We start from the raw sequence: 13,835 nt of genomic DNA on the forward strand, positions 1-13,835 counted from the left end.
TTTCGTCATTTTGGGTAGTCCCCGCGGCGGCTCCCAACTGCAGGGCACTTCCCCTGTGCTGTCTGGAGTAACTTGTGTTGGTGGGCAAGGCTGCAGTCAGACCTGATGTCTGCCCCCAGCCCACTGCTGGGGCCACAGTCAGACTGGTGTGTACCTTATCTTCCCCTCTCCCAGGGGCAGGACTCACTGTGGAGTCGTGTGGCCCCTGTCTGGGCTACTTGCACACTGCCAGACTTGTGGTGCTGCTTCGATGGGATCTGGCATATTAGCTGGGGTGGATCCGCAAGGTGCACAGGGGCAGGAGGGGCAGGCTTAGCTCACTTTGCCGTGGGTGGTCCCCTGCAGGAGGGGCCCTGCAGCACTGGGAGGGAGGCAGAGCCAACAGAGAGATGAATCCACAGAAGCAAACATTGGGTGTTTGAGCAGTATAAACAAGTCTGGTGATGTGAACTAGTTCCCTTTGGAATTTCAGCTGGGGGTAGGAGAGGGATATGGCGCTTGCCAGCACCTTTGTTCCCCTATGAGCTGAGCTCTGTCTTCCGGGGCTCAGCAACTCTCCCTCCCAGTGTCCTCTTGCCCTCCCGGCTTTCCAGGAGCAGAGCTGTTGACTTTTAACATTCCAGATGTTAAGTCCCGCTGGCTGTCAGAACTCACGCAGTCTGGCCCCTCCGTTTTTGCAAGGGGCTCTGCCTTGCCCGGTGGGCTGCCCCTCCACTGCCCTGGCTCCCTCCCACCAGTCCGCGTAGCATGCACCGCCTCTGCACCCTTCCTACCCTTTTCCCTGGGCCTCTTGTTTACGCTTGGCTCCGGAGAGTCTGTTCTGCTAGTCTTCTGGTGGTTTTCTAGGTTATTATATGTAGTTTATGTATACATATAGTTTATATATATGTATAGTTTATATATATGTATAGTTTATATATAGTTTAACATATATATTAATTGATATATAACTATATGTATAACATATATATATATATATATATATATATAAAACTATATATATAATCTATTCAGCAATTGGATACTTGGGCTGTTTCCATATTTTGGCTATTGTAGATAATGTTGATATAAACATTGGGGTGCATGTATCTCTTTGAATTAGTATTTTTGTATTCTTTGGGTACATACCTAGTAGTACAGTTGCTGGATCATAGGGTAGTTCTATTCTTAACTTTTTGAAGAACTTCCATACTGTGTTCCACAGTGACTGTACCAGTTTACAGTCTAACAAACAGTGCAAGAGGGTTCACCTTTTTCCACATCCTCACCAACACCTGTTGTTTCTTGTGTTGTTGATTTAGCCATTCTGACAGGTGTGAGGTAATATTGCAGTTTAGATTTGTACTTCCCTGATGATGAGTGATGTTGAGCATTTTTTCATGTATTTGTTGGACATCTGTATGTCTTCTGTGGACAAATATCTATGTCTTCTGCCCACTTTTAATTGGAATATTTGGTTTTTTGGGTGTTGGGAGGAGATAATTGCAAGTAACATTTCTGATGAAGGGTTAGTATCCAAAATATATAAAGAATTCATAAAATCCAACACCCCCAAATGCAATCAACCGTTTTAAGTGTAGAGTTTGATGATTTTTGACAATGTACCCACTTGTATAACCCATGTAACAGCCATCACAACCAAGATGTAGGACTTTCTCACAACTCAAGGAAGTTATTTTGTGCCCCGACTTTAGTCAGTACCTTCCCCAGAACATACCTGCAACATCCTAATACTCCATTCCTTGGCTGTAAATATGCACTGATTTGATTTCTGTCACTAGAGATTAAATTTTATTTTTCTAGAATTTCATGTAAATGGAATCATACAGTACGAACTGTATTGTGTCTGGCCTCTGTTTTTACCTTGTTTCTGTTTTATCTTGTTTCTCTTCCTCAGTGTGGTTTTAGGATTTATCCATATTTTTACATGTGTTTGTAGTTTCTTTTTATTAATGAGTAGTACTCCATTGTATGTATATATCACAATTTGTTTATGAATTTATGCAGTGATACACATTTGTGCTGTTTCACTTTTTAGCTATTAAGACTAAGCCCGAGGGGCGCCTGGGTGGCTCAGCCCATTAAGTGTCTGACTTCAGCTCAGGTCATGATCTCACAGTTCCTGAGTTTGAGCCCCACGTCAGGCTCTTTGCTGACAGCTCAGAACCTGGAGCCTGCTTTGGATTCTGTGTCTCCCTCTTTCTCTGCCCTCCCCTGCTTGCACTCTGTCTCTCTCTCTCTTTCAAAAATAAATAAACCTTAAAAAATTTAAATTTTTTTAAGCCTTCTATGAACATTTGTGCACAATTCTTTGTGTGAACATAGGCTTTTCTTTCTCTTGTGTGAAATAGGAGTGGAATTGCCAGATCCTGCAAGTGTAAGTGCACATTTAATTTTATAAGAAACTGCCAAACTGTTCTGCAAAGTTCTTGAACCATTTTTCATTACTACCAACAGTGTATAAGTATTCTGGGTGCTCTTTTTCCTTGCCAGTGCTTTGTCTTTTCAGTGTTTTGTTATTCATTTGTTTTTTGCTTTAGCTATTCTAGTGGGTCTGTAGTGGTATCTAATTGTTTCAATTAGCATTTCCCTGATGACTAATGCTGTTCAACAACTTTTCATGCAATTATTGGCCACTTGTATAGCTTGTTTGTGAGGTTTCTGTTCAAATCTTTTGCCAGCTTTGGGGAGCTGTTTGTCTTCATGTTATTGAGTTGTAATTTTTTTTAATATTTTCTGCATACAACTCCTGTATCATATATATGTGTTACAAATATTTTTCTCTCAGTCTGTGCAGCCTATTAATTACCTTTAGAAGATTGGGCATTTAAAATTTGATGAAATCCACTTTATCTTTTTTTATTTTATTTTATTTTATGCTCCCTGTTTCCTAGGTCCTAAGGAACCCGAGTCTTGCCTTGTCCAAGATCATAAGGTTGTTTTCTATGCTTTCTTCTATAATTTGTATAGTTTTAATTTTTATAATAGGTCTGTGCATTATTGAGACATTATTTTGAATTAGTTTTGTGTATGATGTGAAGTAAACCTTGATGTCTGCTTTTTAAATGGATGGATATCCATTCATGCAAGCACCATTGGCTGAAAAATTAATCTTTTCCCTCATGGAATTACCTCTGTGCCTTTGTCAGAAACCAATTGGTCATAAAGGAGTAGGCCTGCTTCTGAATCCTCTTTTTTGTCCCATTGATGTAAATATCCTTTTTTTCCTTTAGGGTAAAACCTTACTCTTTTTTACTTTGCTTTAGTGTAAGTCTCAAAGTCAAGTGAAGTCCACCAATCAGCTGCTACTTCTCAGGGGTGAGTTTTAACTTTCTGTTACTGTATTTTTCAGTTACGTAATATGTATTTTCATAAATTTTTTGTATTTCTCTATTCATATTCCTTATCTGTTCACTCACCTTCATCATCTTTCCTCTAGTTCTTTGTATATTTTTCTTTTAATTCTTTGAATATACTTATAATTGATGCCTCGAAGTCTTTGTCTGCTATATTGAAGAGCTGCTTCTGCCCAGATTATGTTTTAATTGACTGTCCTTTTTTTCTGGGTATGAGTCACATTTTTCTTAATTTTTTTTCATGTCTCAATTTTTCTTTGATAAGTGGATAATGTAGATGATATGTTATAGTGACTATGAATTCTGTCGGGTTCTTCTGAGGAATGTTGGCTTTTTATTTTAACAGTTAACTTACCTGGGTTCAAATTAAAAAAAATGGCTCCCTCACATGTGAAAAAGTTGATATCTTAGTTTTTCTCTTATAAGTTCCATCTGGCGATCTCGTGTGTGTGTCTCCATAATTTGTGGTCAGCAAAGATATTAGGCAAATTTTAATGTCAGCCTCCTCAACTCAGTTGTGACAATAGGACTCTTCTAGAAACACCCCAATTCAGGGCTAATCATAAGGTTCACCTCATTTGCTTTACTCCTCACACAGATTACACTCCTTCAGTATATGAATCGTGAAAACATTGCCTTTATTCTCTCCAGTTTTCTTGTTGTTAAGACTGGAATGTAAGTCTAGGTCTTGTTCACCCATTGGGGCCAAAAGTAAAACTCTCTGGAGTACAGTTTTATACACAAGTTCTAATACATTGTTTGACAATCTTCTTTATGGATTCTATTTATTTTTATATTAGATCTTCTCTGCCTATATTCCATTTTAATAATTTTCTTTCTCTTTTTTTCTTTATTTCATTTATTTGTTAATCTGTCTGATTTCACTTTATTAAATTTTCATTTCAAAACAAATTCTCATTAGTTTTTACCTTGTTCCTCATTTATGAATTTTTCTTTAATTTTCTTGTTGATTTCAATCAACTCATTTCTTTTCTTGCTGATTTGTTTATTTTGTTCCTAAAATGTGAATTTGTTGTGTAAGCATTATCTTCAAACACTTATTTTAGGGTATTTTATTCAGTTTGAGTGTTGTCTTATAACTCTAATTTCTGCTTCATGATTTGTTCTTTTGGAGGAATTTTCCTTAGATATACTGTTGTCATTTTCTGTTTTTATCTTATAGTAGCTTTACATGGAAATATCGTAATTTTATTTTACCCATTTTATAAACAGTGTTCCTATTTCTAAAGCACACTTTTCTGTGTAATAAAGTTACTTTTTATATTAATTTTTAAATTTAAAAATTTTTAATTTGAGCATGATTGACAATGTTATATTAGTTTCAGGTGTGCAATACAGTGATCCACCTTTTCTATATGTAATGCTATGCTCACCACAAGTGTAACTACCATCTGTCAACATACAATGCTATTATAATATTTTTGACTATATTCTCTATGCTGTGCCTTTTAGTCCCATGACTTATTCATTCCATAACTGGAAGCCTATCGCTACCACTCCCCTTTACCCATTTTATCCATCCCCTATACCCCTTCCCTCCAGCAACCATCAGTTTGCTCTCTGTTATTTATAGGTCTGATTCTACTTTTTGTTTATTCATTCATTGTTTAGATTCCACTTATGAGGAAAATCATATGGCATTTGTCTTTCTCAGTCTGACTTATTCCAGTTAGCATAAAATGCTCTAGGTCCATCCATGGTGTCACAAATGGCAAGACCTCTTGTTCTTTATGGTGGTGTAATATTCCATCGTGTATATATATCACAAGATAGTTCTTATTCATTCATCTATTAATGGACATGTAGATTGCTTCCTTATCTTGACTATTGTAAACATTGCTGGAATAAACATACATACATCTTTTGGAATTAGTGTTTTCATTTTTCTTTATAAATACCCTCTAGTGGAATTACTGGATCATGAGACATTGTTACTTTTAATTTTTTGAGGAATCTCTGTACTGTTTTCCACAGTGGTTGCACCAATTTACATTCCCACCAACAGTGCATGGATGTTCACTTTCCTTCTTATCCTCTTCAACACTTGTTATTTCTTGACTTTTTGATACTAGCCATTCTGGCTGGTGTGAGGTGATATTTCATTGTAGTTCTAATTTGCATTTCCCTGATGATTACTGATGTTGAGCATCTTTTCATGTGTCTGTTGGCTATATGTTTTCTTTGGCAAAAAGGTCTATTCAGGTCCTCTGCCCATTTTTAAACTGTATTGTTTGTGGTTTTGGTGTTGAATTATATAAGTTTTTTATATATTTTGGATATTAACCCATCACTGGTTATACCATTTGTAAACATCTTCTCCCATTTTATAGGTTGCCTTTTTGTTTTGTTGGTGGTTTCCTAAACTGTACAGAAGCTTTTTAGTTTGATGTAGTTCCAATAATTTACTTTTGTTTTTGGTTCTTTTCCTGAGTAGACGTATCTAGAAACATGTTTCTATGGCTTATGTCAGAGAAATTAGTGCCTGTGTTCTCTTCTAAAATTTTTATGGTTTCAAGTCTTTCATTTAGGTCTTGAGCCCATTTTGAGTTTATTTTGGCTTATGGGGTTAGTAAGTGGTTCAGTTTCATTCTTTTGCTGTTCAGTTGTCCCAGCATCATTTATTATAGAAATTGTCTTGTCGCTATTATATATTCTTGTCTCCTTTGTCACAGATTGACTGTGTAAATGCGGGTTTATTTCTGGGCTTTGTGTTCTTTTCCACTCATCTATGTATCTATTTTTGTGCCAGTACCATACTGTTTTGGCTACTGCAGCTTGGTAGTGTATCTTGAAATCTGGAATTGTGATAACTTCATCTTTGCTGTTCTTTCTCAAAATTGCTGTGGTTAGAAATCCATACAAATCTTAGTAGTATTTGTTTAGTTCTGTGAAAAATTCTGTTGGTATTTTGATAAGGATTGCATTGAATGTGTATATTACTTTGGGTAGACATTTTTTTTTTTAATATGGAACGCTTCACGAATTTGCGTGTCATCCTTGCACAGGGGCCATGCTAATCTTCTCTGTATCGTTCCAATTTTAGTACATGTGCTGCCGAAGCAAGCACTGGGTAGACATTTTAACAATATTAATTCTTCCAGTCCACAAGCATGGAATATCTTTACATTTGTTTGTGCCATCTTTCTTTCATCAGTGTTTTATATTTTGCAGAGTATAACTCTTTTATCTCCTTCATTAAATTTATTCAGAGGTATTTTATTATTTTTGTGTAATTGTAAATGGAGCTGTTTTCTTAATTTCTCTTTCTGCTACTTCATCATTAGTACATAGAAATGCTATCAATTTCTGGCTATTAATTTTGTATCCTGCAAATGTACTGAATTCATTTATTACTTCTCATAGTTTTTTGGTGGAGTCTTTAGGGTTTTCTAAGTGTAGTATCTTGTCATCTGTACAAAGTGACAGTTTAATTTCTTTACCAATATGGATGCCTTATTTCTTTTTCTTGTCTGATTGCTGTTACTACGATAAAGTTACTTTTTAAAATGGATATATTTTATGTTGGTGGTGGTGGAAGGAAAGGACTCATGTCTTTTTTTTTTTTTTTTTTAATTTCAAGAGCTCTATTTGTTTCTCTTAATTCCTTCTTTGGCTTCACTACCAGTTTAAATGGATGTCTTCTCCATTCTACTTACCTGCCTCTCCCCCCGAAATGTTCTTTGTCCAAGGCTGCCACCTCAGGACCTATGTATTTTCAAATTTTTTACTATATCTAGGATTTTCACCCATCATGTTTCAGACCTGTGTTCAGTGTTGGATTTTTCTGTGGTAATTTTATGTTTGCTTTGTCCATGCCCATGCCCCCTTTTCTCTTTTCCTGTTTTCTATGCAGTTTCTTCAGACTTAGCCCTTTTCTCCAGACACAATGTCTTGAGGTGATAGTCAGAAGTTTAATCGTAGCTGTGTTGGCATTTAATAATGATTTCTCTATATACAGATAATTTAAAGCTCATAGTATTCTCCCAGCTTCAGGGTGGTTTTATCTGCACTTCTTCATTTGTGTCTCTGCTACTTTGCAGACTTTGTGGACCTATTCTGATTCTGATAACCATCTTTACACTATGGTCAACTGCACTCTCTATTTCCCATGCGATTCTGCAATTTTCTACAAGAAATATTTATACATTTCATAATAAAGGATTAATCAAATAGTTTTCCCAAGTTTCAGCAAGGCACGTTACATTTTTTTCAAGTCATTGTAACTTTGGGAATGAGATAACTAAATAATCCTAGTTGACAATACAGTAAGGTAAATTTGAAACCTTTTAAATAACCACACTTAAAGAATGTAGATCTTAAGAATCATGTCAATTATGAGAGAAAGCTAGAGATCAAAATGTTATGTTACTGGTCCTGTTCCGTCTGATGTTTTAATCAATAACTTAGATAAGGGTTTAAAGGCATTTGTTTCAGATATTGTAATGACATATCTTGAAAAAGATACCAATACTTTTGATTACAGAAATAACATTTAAAAAGAATCCTAAGAGGATAGAAAATGGATTAAAGCCCACCAAACTAAGTTAGCACAGTGCTTTTTTGATTATTTTAGATAAGAGAAAAAAATCAATTGTATGAATTTAACATGTGATGAACTTGGTTTGTCAGGAATTCATATGAAAAAGACCTGACATTTCTAAATAATTATGAACAAAATATAAATCAACAATATGATTCATCTGCACAAAAAAAGACCAAAACAATGTTAAGTTTTGCTATTAGGCTGTTGTGGGAGAAGCGGCTATAAAGTACATTTTAGTATGGATTTTGCCAGAATACCCAAAGATTTTGAAGTCATGGCATTTAAAAAATAATATGATAAGTTTGGTTTGGGAGGAAATTGCTTATGATATCTGCAAGAGGATAGTTAAGTGCAGTGGAAGCTCTAGAAGATGATCCTAGGACTATGGTTAGAGATGACTGGGATAAGAAGACATTTCTAAATATTAAATAAGCTCAATCATGATAAGCCCTTTCCTGTGAATTCTGTAAGCTCCAATCACTATAGATTATTAAGCCATGTCTGCTTATATTTTGTGTATATGCTTTGTTTTGGAGGTTGCACAGAGATGACTTCTAAGATCTTCGTCAACTTTAAAAGTTAAGTCTATGAACTGTGCTTACATAAAACAGAAAACAAAATAAAAGTACTTTGAAGTCTATATATGACTACAGAGATAAAATTGGTAAGGAACTCCTTCCTCTCCATTCACAGGAAGCTACAGTCAGATTTATTAGACATGTTGAGAAAAACAATCATAAAATCAGTGGGGGGAATATGTTTTAGTTTGGATTTGATCTGCAAGTTGCTGCATATAGGAGACCATAGTGAGATAAAATGCCAGCCCTTCCCTTCAGCATAATGTATATTAGAATTCTCAGGAGACACAACATATGACAGCATAGGCCTGGTTAGAACAAGGATGTCATGTCTGGGTCTACAAATTACTTGTAGAAGTATTCTCTACACTTTCTACACAGTGAAAGAGTCTCTTGAAATTTTGGAAGTTACAATGGAGATAACTAGAATTATACAAATAAAGTTTTTAAGGGTTTATTGCTTAGTCTGAACTTTCTGTAAGGAGAGAGAAATGGAAAATATTATACAATTTACTATCAAAACTGTGAAGCACCTGGGATTTTACCATACCCTTAAGCTAGTAAATTATCCTGCTGCAGAAAGAAGACAAATAACCTCTGGGTTAGAGACAAAGGACAATTAATTACCCATAGTAGCCAGAGACTCAGCGTTTTCTTGCACTGGTGCCCTACACCTCAGTTCCCACAAGGTGATGTGAAGAGGGCCAGGTGACACCTGTATATGTGTTGGGTTATATCACAGGAAAGAAACCTTGAATTTAGGAAACATGCATCTTTTATACTGGATACCAAGCAAACCTTCCTGTTTCTCTCAAGGAAAACACTATATCCTCCAATGCTGCTTGCTATGCAAACATTCTTGAAAATATAGCTCAAAAAAAAGCAGTCAGTGTCTCTGCTTATAAGATATGCAGAAATAAGAAAACTATGAATAATTGTCTCCCAAAACTGAAATTTCATGGCCACCATAATGAAGCCACTTTCTATCGGAAATCAGGGATAAGGAAGAATGACCCAGGATAACAAAGAAAGAAAAGAAAGACTATGACCAAACAAAGATCTATTGTGAAGGACATTTGATTAGGATTATTACTAATTTCTACAAAGAAGGGATTAGGCAATACAACCAAAACCATGTTAAATATTACTCTCAGTATTGCCTATTTCTTCTACAGCCTGCACTTCTGTCCTTTTCTTTTTCCATGCACACATGCTCTAGTAAAGCCAATCCATCACAGACATTAAAGAATTTTCAGTTAATCCTTTTTTTTTCAACTAAGAAGTTCTACATGTATTGTTATAAATAGCTATCTTAACTAGCTGGAACCCAGGTAATGATTTCAATCAAGATTCTCATGCCAAAGAATAGGCATAATTGGTAAGAACACTGTGATTCTTAAATTTTGAGGGAAAGGGTACACACACACACACACACACACACACACACACACACACACAGCTTCTGGGCACCATCTTACAGAATTCTGTTTTTTCTCTTTGAGTAGTTGTAAGGTAGGTCTCATAAACCTGGTTTTAAAATAGCCACCAGTGATTTTCATGCTGCTCTATTTGAACAATGATTTGAGAACTAAAGCTGGAGGCAGCATTTCCTATTAAGTCTTAGTGGACTACTATTACTAGGGCATATTGAAATGTAAGGCACTATGTGAATGGAAGGCATTGAGGTATAAATATTGGAAAATACTTTTTCAACATTATTAGGCTGTGTCTATGTGCATTAGTGTAGGTGCATTTGAGTGAGGACCCTCTGGAAGTGGGATAATGGAAGGAGGCAAAAGTGGGATGGGGATCCAGAAAGCTTCCCATTTAGAAGAGATCATTGAGTCCTTGCTTGATGATAATGGGGAATATCGATGGTCAAGTTCATCATAATTAGTGCAGAGTTGTTAATTTAATATAAGTCATTCAGACACAGGGGCTGTTTTTATTTTACCTCTGATATTGCCATTGGAAACTTAGAAGTGTTACTGTTTTTTTTCTCAAACCTCAGTTTGCAAAAGCACTGACTGGTTTATACGAATTATTAGGAAATTTGTGGTGAAGAGTCAGACCTTCATTTTTAAAATCAGGGATCAGAGTAAAAGGTTTATAGGTATCGTTTGCCTTCTATAGAAAGTACTCAGGACCCTTCAACTGGAGAATGTCAGTAATGCAAAGGATGCTTTGTATCAATGCTCCAATAATATGTCCATGACTTTTAGGTCTACAGTTCTGAAAGAAAAAGCAATAATAAGACACTTTAGACAGGGAGATGAGACCCTCCTTTAAAATTCTCCCTTTCATGCCTGCTTGAAGGGACTAATTATGTGTATTTCCTGACAAGCAATGCTTTAGTTTTTATTATACTTTGCCTCTGATCTACAGTAAAAAATATAATTTAAAGAGCTACATGAAAACTTTATTTTAGTTTTTCCTTGTAGATGTTTTCTATTTAAATATAAATTAATTAGGAAAACAGGTTTTCATTTTTACCAAAAAGGGATCAATTATATTGAATGCATGGGAGATAATTTTACAAATAATTATTTTATTTATATTTTATTATAAAAAGTTTCAAACATAGAAAAACATAGAAGGGTACAGTGAATACCAGTATAACTACCAATAGGTTCTTCAGTTAACTTTACTATATATGCTTTCTTACATAACTATCTGTCCCATTGCTTACCCACAAATCCATTTAAGTTTTTTGATGCATTTTAAAGTAGGTTGTAGACTATAAATAAATATTAAAATCTGTTTGATGAAATGCATGCTGAAGTGTTTAGGTGCCTCTAAATGCTTAAGCATACATAGCATTAACTATGGTTCAACATTTGTTTATTGTTTTTAAGATAAAAGTTATATATAACTATATGTGAAAAAAATTAGTGTATGACTTGATAGATTTGGAATCTGCTGCATACATCCGTGAAAACCAAAATTCCTTTAAGAAACAGAAAATTTCTATTACACTTGGAAATTTCTTTATGCCTTTTGCTCATCAATACCTACCCACCTGCCCTCAGATTCAAATATGATTCTTTTTTCCACTGTAGATTAGCCTTGCCAGTTCTAGAACTTTATATAAATGGTATCATACCTTATGTGTTCTTTTATGTAAGCCTTTTTCCATTCAGCTTAATGTTTTTGAGATTAATCTATGTTGGTGTGTGTGGTTAAGGAATTTGTTCTTTTTATGGTATAATTTATAAGTATACCACTGTTTATCTATTCTCTTGCTGATGGACAAATGAGGTTTACAGACTTAGCTATTCTGAATAAAACTGCTGTAAACATTTGTGTACATTTCTAATGTATGTTTAGTGTGTCTAAATACCTGTTGTGATAATTAATTTTTGTGTCAACTTGGAGAATGTTTTTGGATGAGATTCACATTTAAAATTTGAGTAAGCAGATTGCCCTCCATAATGTGGGTGGGCTTCATCTAGTCAGTCGAAGGTTTGAACAGAACAAAGTATTGGCTTCCTCAAGCAATAGGGAATTATCCAACAGATGGCATTTGGATTTTATTTGCACCATCAGTTCTCTTGGGTTTCTAACCTGCTGGCCCACATCGCAGATTTGGACTTGACAGCTTCCATAATTATGGCAGCCAATTCCTTAACACTCTTCCCCGCCCTCGAATAAATGATTAAATTAAAAATTAAAGAAATAAATAAAAGTTATATTCTTATAAGTGAGAAAGTCAAGGTAATAGAGAACATGTGCATTTTATCTTTTTTGTGTGTGACGTTTTTGAAACTCTGAGTTTTGCTTCAACAACACAAAACTACATGCCAAAAGTAGTTTTGTATGAAAGGGGGAGCTAAGAAGAAATTAAGAGTAGGATGCTTAACCAACGGTACCACCCAGGTGCCCCAAGAATGTAATTTTTAAATATATACTTATTCATCATTTGTTTCCACTCAGAACAGGGGATTTAAAACTTAAAAACTGAAAAGTCACACTAGTTCATCAAAGAATATTTATGTGCTCATCCTTGCTTGTTCTATTCATGGAAAGTATTTACTGAGATCCTCTTGGATATCAGGTGTTCTACCTATGTGACTTAATTTAATTCATACAATCAACCCTGATCATTCGTTAAAGAAATATTTAGCAATTGGGACACTTGAGTGGCTCAGTCAGCTGAGTACCAACTCTTGATTTTGGCTCAGGTCATGATCTAATATTTTGTGAATTTGAGCCCTGCATCAGGTTCCATGCTGACCAGGAAAAGCCTGCTTGGGATTCTGTCTCTTTCTTTCTCTCCCCTCCCCTGCTCGTGCTCTCTTTCTCTCAAAATAAATAAATAAACATTAACAAAATATTTAGTGATTGTCTACTCTTTGTTAGAGACTCTTCTAAACAGTGGGGTTACGTTGGTGAAAAAGAGAGACAAAATTATTGTTTTCCATTTTAATGTGAGGAAACATAACACTAAGCATAGTAAATAAGTACATTATATACTTTGGTAGAGGTGATAATCGTATACTATGGGAAAAGGTACTATGAAGAAAAATTAAGCAAAGTAAGAAGCACAGAAAGCCCTTGTTGGAAATGGGTCAGTTAATGTTTTGAAAACATAACATTTGAGTTAATATTTGAAGGTGAAGGAGTAAGCTCTGTAGATATCCAGGAGAAAAGCGTTCTAGTCAGAGGAAACATGTAGTGCAAAAGCTCTGGGTGGGAATATGTCTGGTACTTTGAAGAACAGTAAAGTGTCAAGTATAGTTGGAAATTATATTTTATTTTATTTTATTTTATTTTATTTTAATTTTATTTATCTTATTTTTTAATGCTTTTGAGGGGCAGGGGAGGGAGAGAGAGAGAGGGAGACACAGAATCTGAAGCAGGCTCCAGGCTCTGAGCTGTCAGCACAGAGCCTGATGTGGGGCTCAAACTCACAAATTGTGAGATCATGACCTGAGCCAAAGTTGGTCGCTTAACCGACTGAGCCACCCAGGCGCCCCTATTTTTTATTTTAGTAGACTAAATTTATTATTCATCCTAGGCAGTAAGAGGAAGAGCAGTAAGAGATGATATTCAGATAGAGAGGTCCAGAGAACGATCTTTTGTGATATATTTGGTCTTTATTTTGACTTAAATAGGGGTTGTTAGAGGATTTGGAGCAGGATGGTGACAGATCTGACCGATACTCCCAAAATTCCCTCTTAATCCCACGATGAAAGAATACTGGAGCAAAATTGGAATGAAGGAGACTGGATAGAAAATATTTACAATAAGCCAGGCAATAAATGATGATTATTTGGGTGCAATAATCAAAATGGTTAGAAGAAAGTGAATTTTTTATTTTACTTTTAAATTTATTTT

At 35.3% G+C, this 13,835-nt stretch overlaps 1 long non-coding RNA gene and 1 other non-coding gene across 2 annotated transcripts in view; both read right to left on the minus strand.

The window, feature by feature from the left end:
• LOC128314398 (uncharacterized) overlaps positions 1-13,835 on the minus strand; it is a 734,161-nt gene that overhangs the window by 107,546 nt on the left and 612,780 nt on the right. The gene's annotated exons all lie outside the window — the stretch shown is intronic.
• On the minus strand, positions 6,338-6,444 carry LOC113603142 (U6 spliceosomal RNA). The gene has a single exon (XR_003424680.2). It is a non-coding gene; the product is annotated as a U6 spliceosomal RNA (small nuclear RNA).

This window comes from Acinonyx jubatus, chromosome B1 (genome assembly GCF_027475565.1).
Source record: "Acinonyx jubatus isolate Ajub_Pintada_27869175 chromosome B1, VMU_Ajub_asm_v1.0, whole genome shotgun sequence".
In the NCBI taxonomy this organism is placed as follows: domain Eukaryota; kingdom Metazoa; phylum Chordata; class Mammalia; order Carnivora; family Felidae; genus Acinonyx; species Acinonyx jubatus.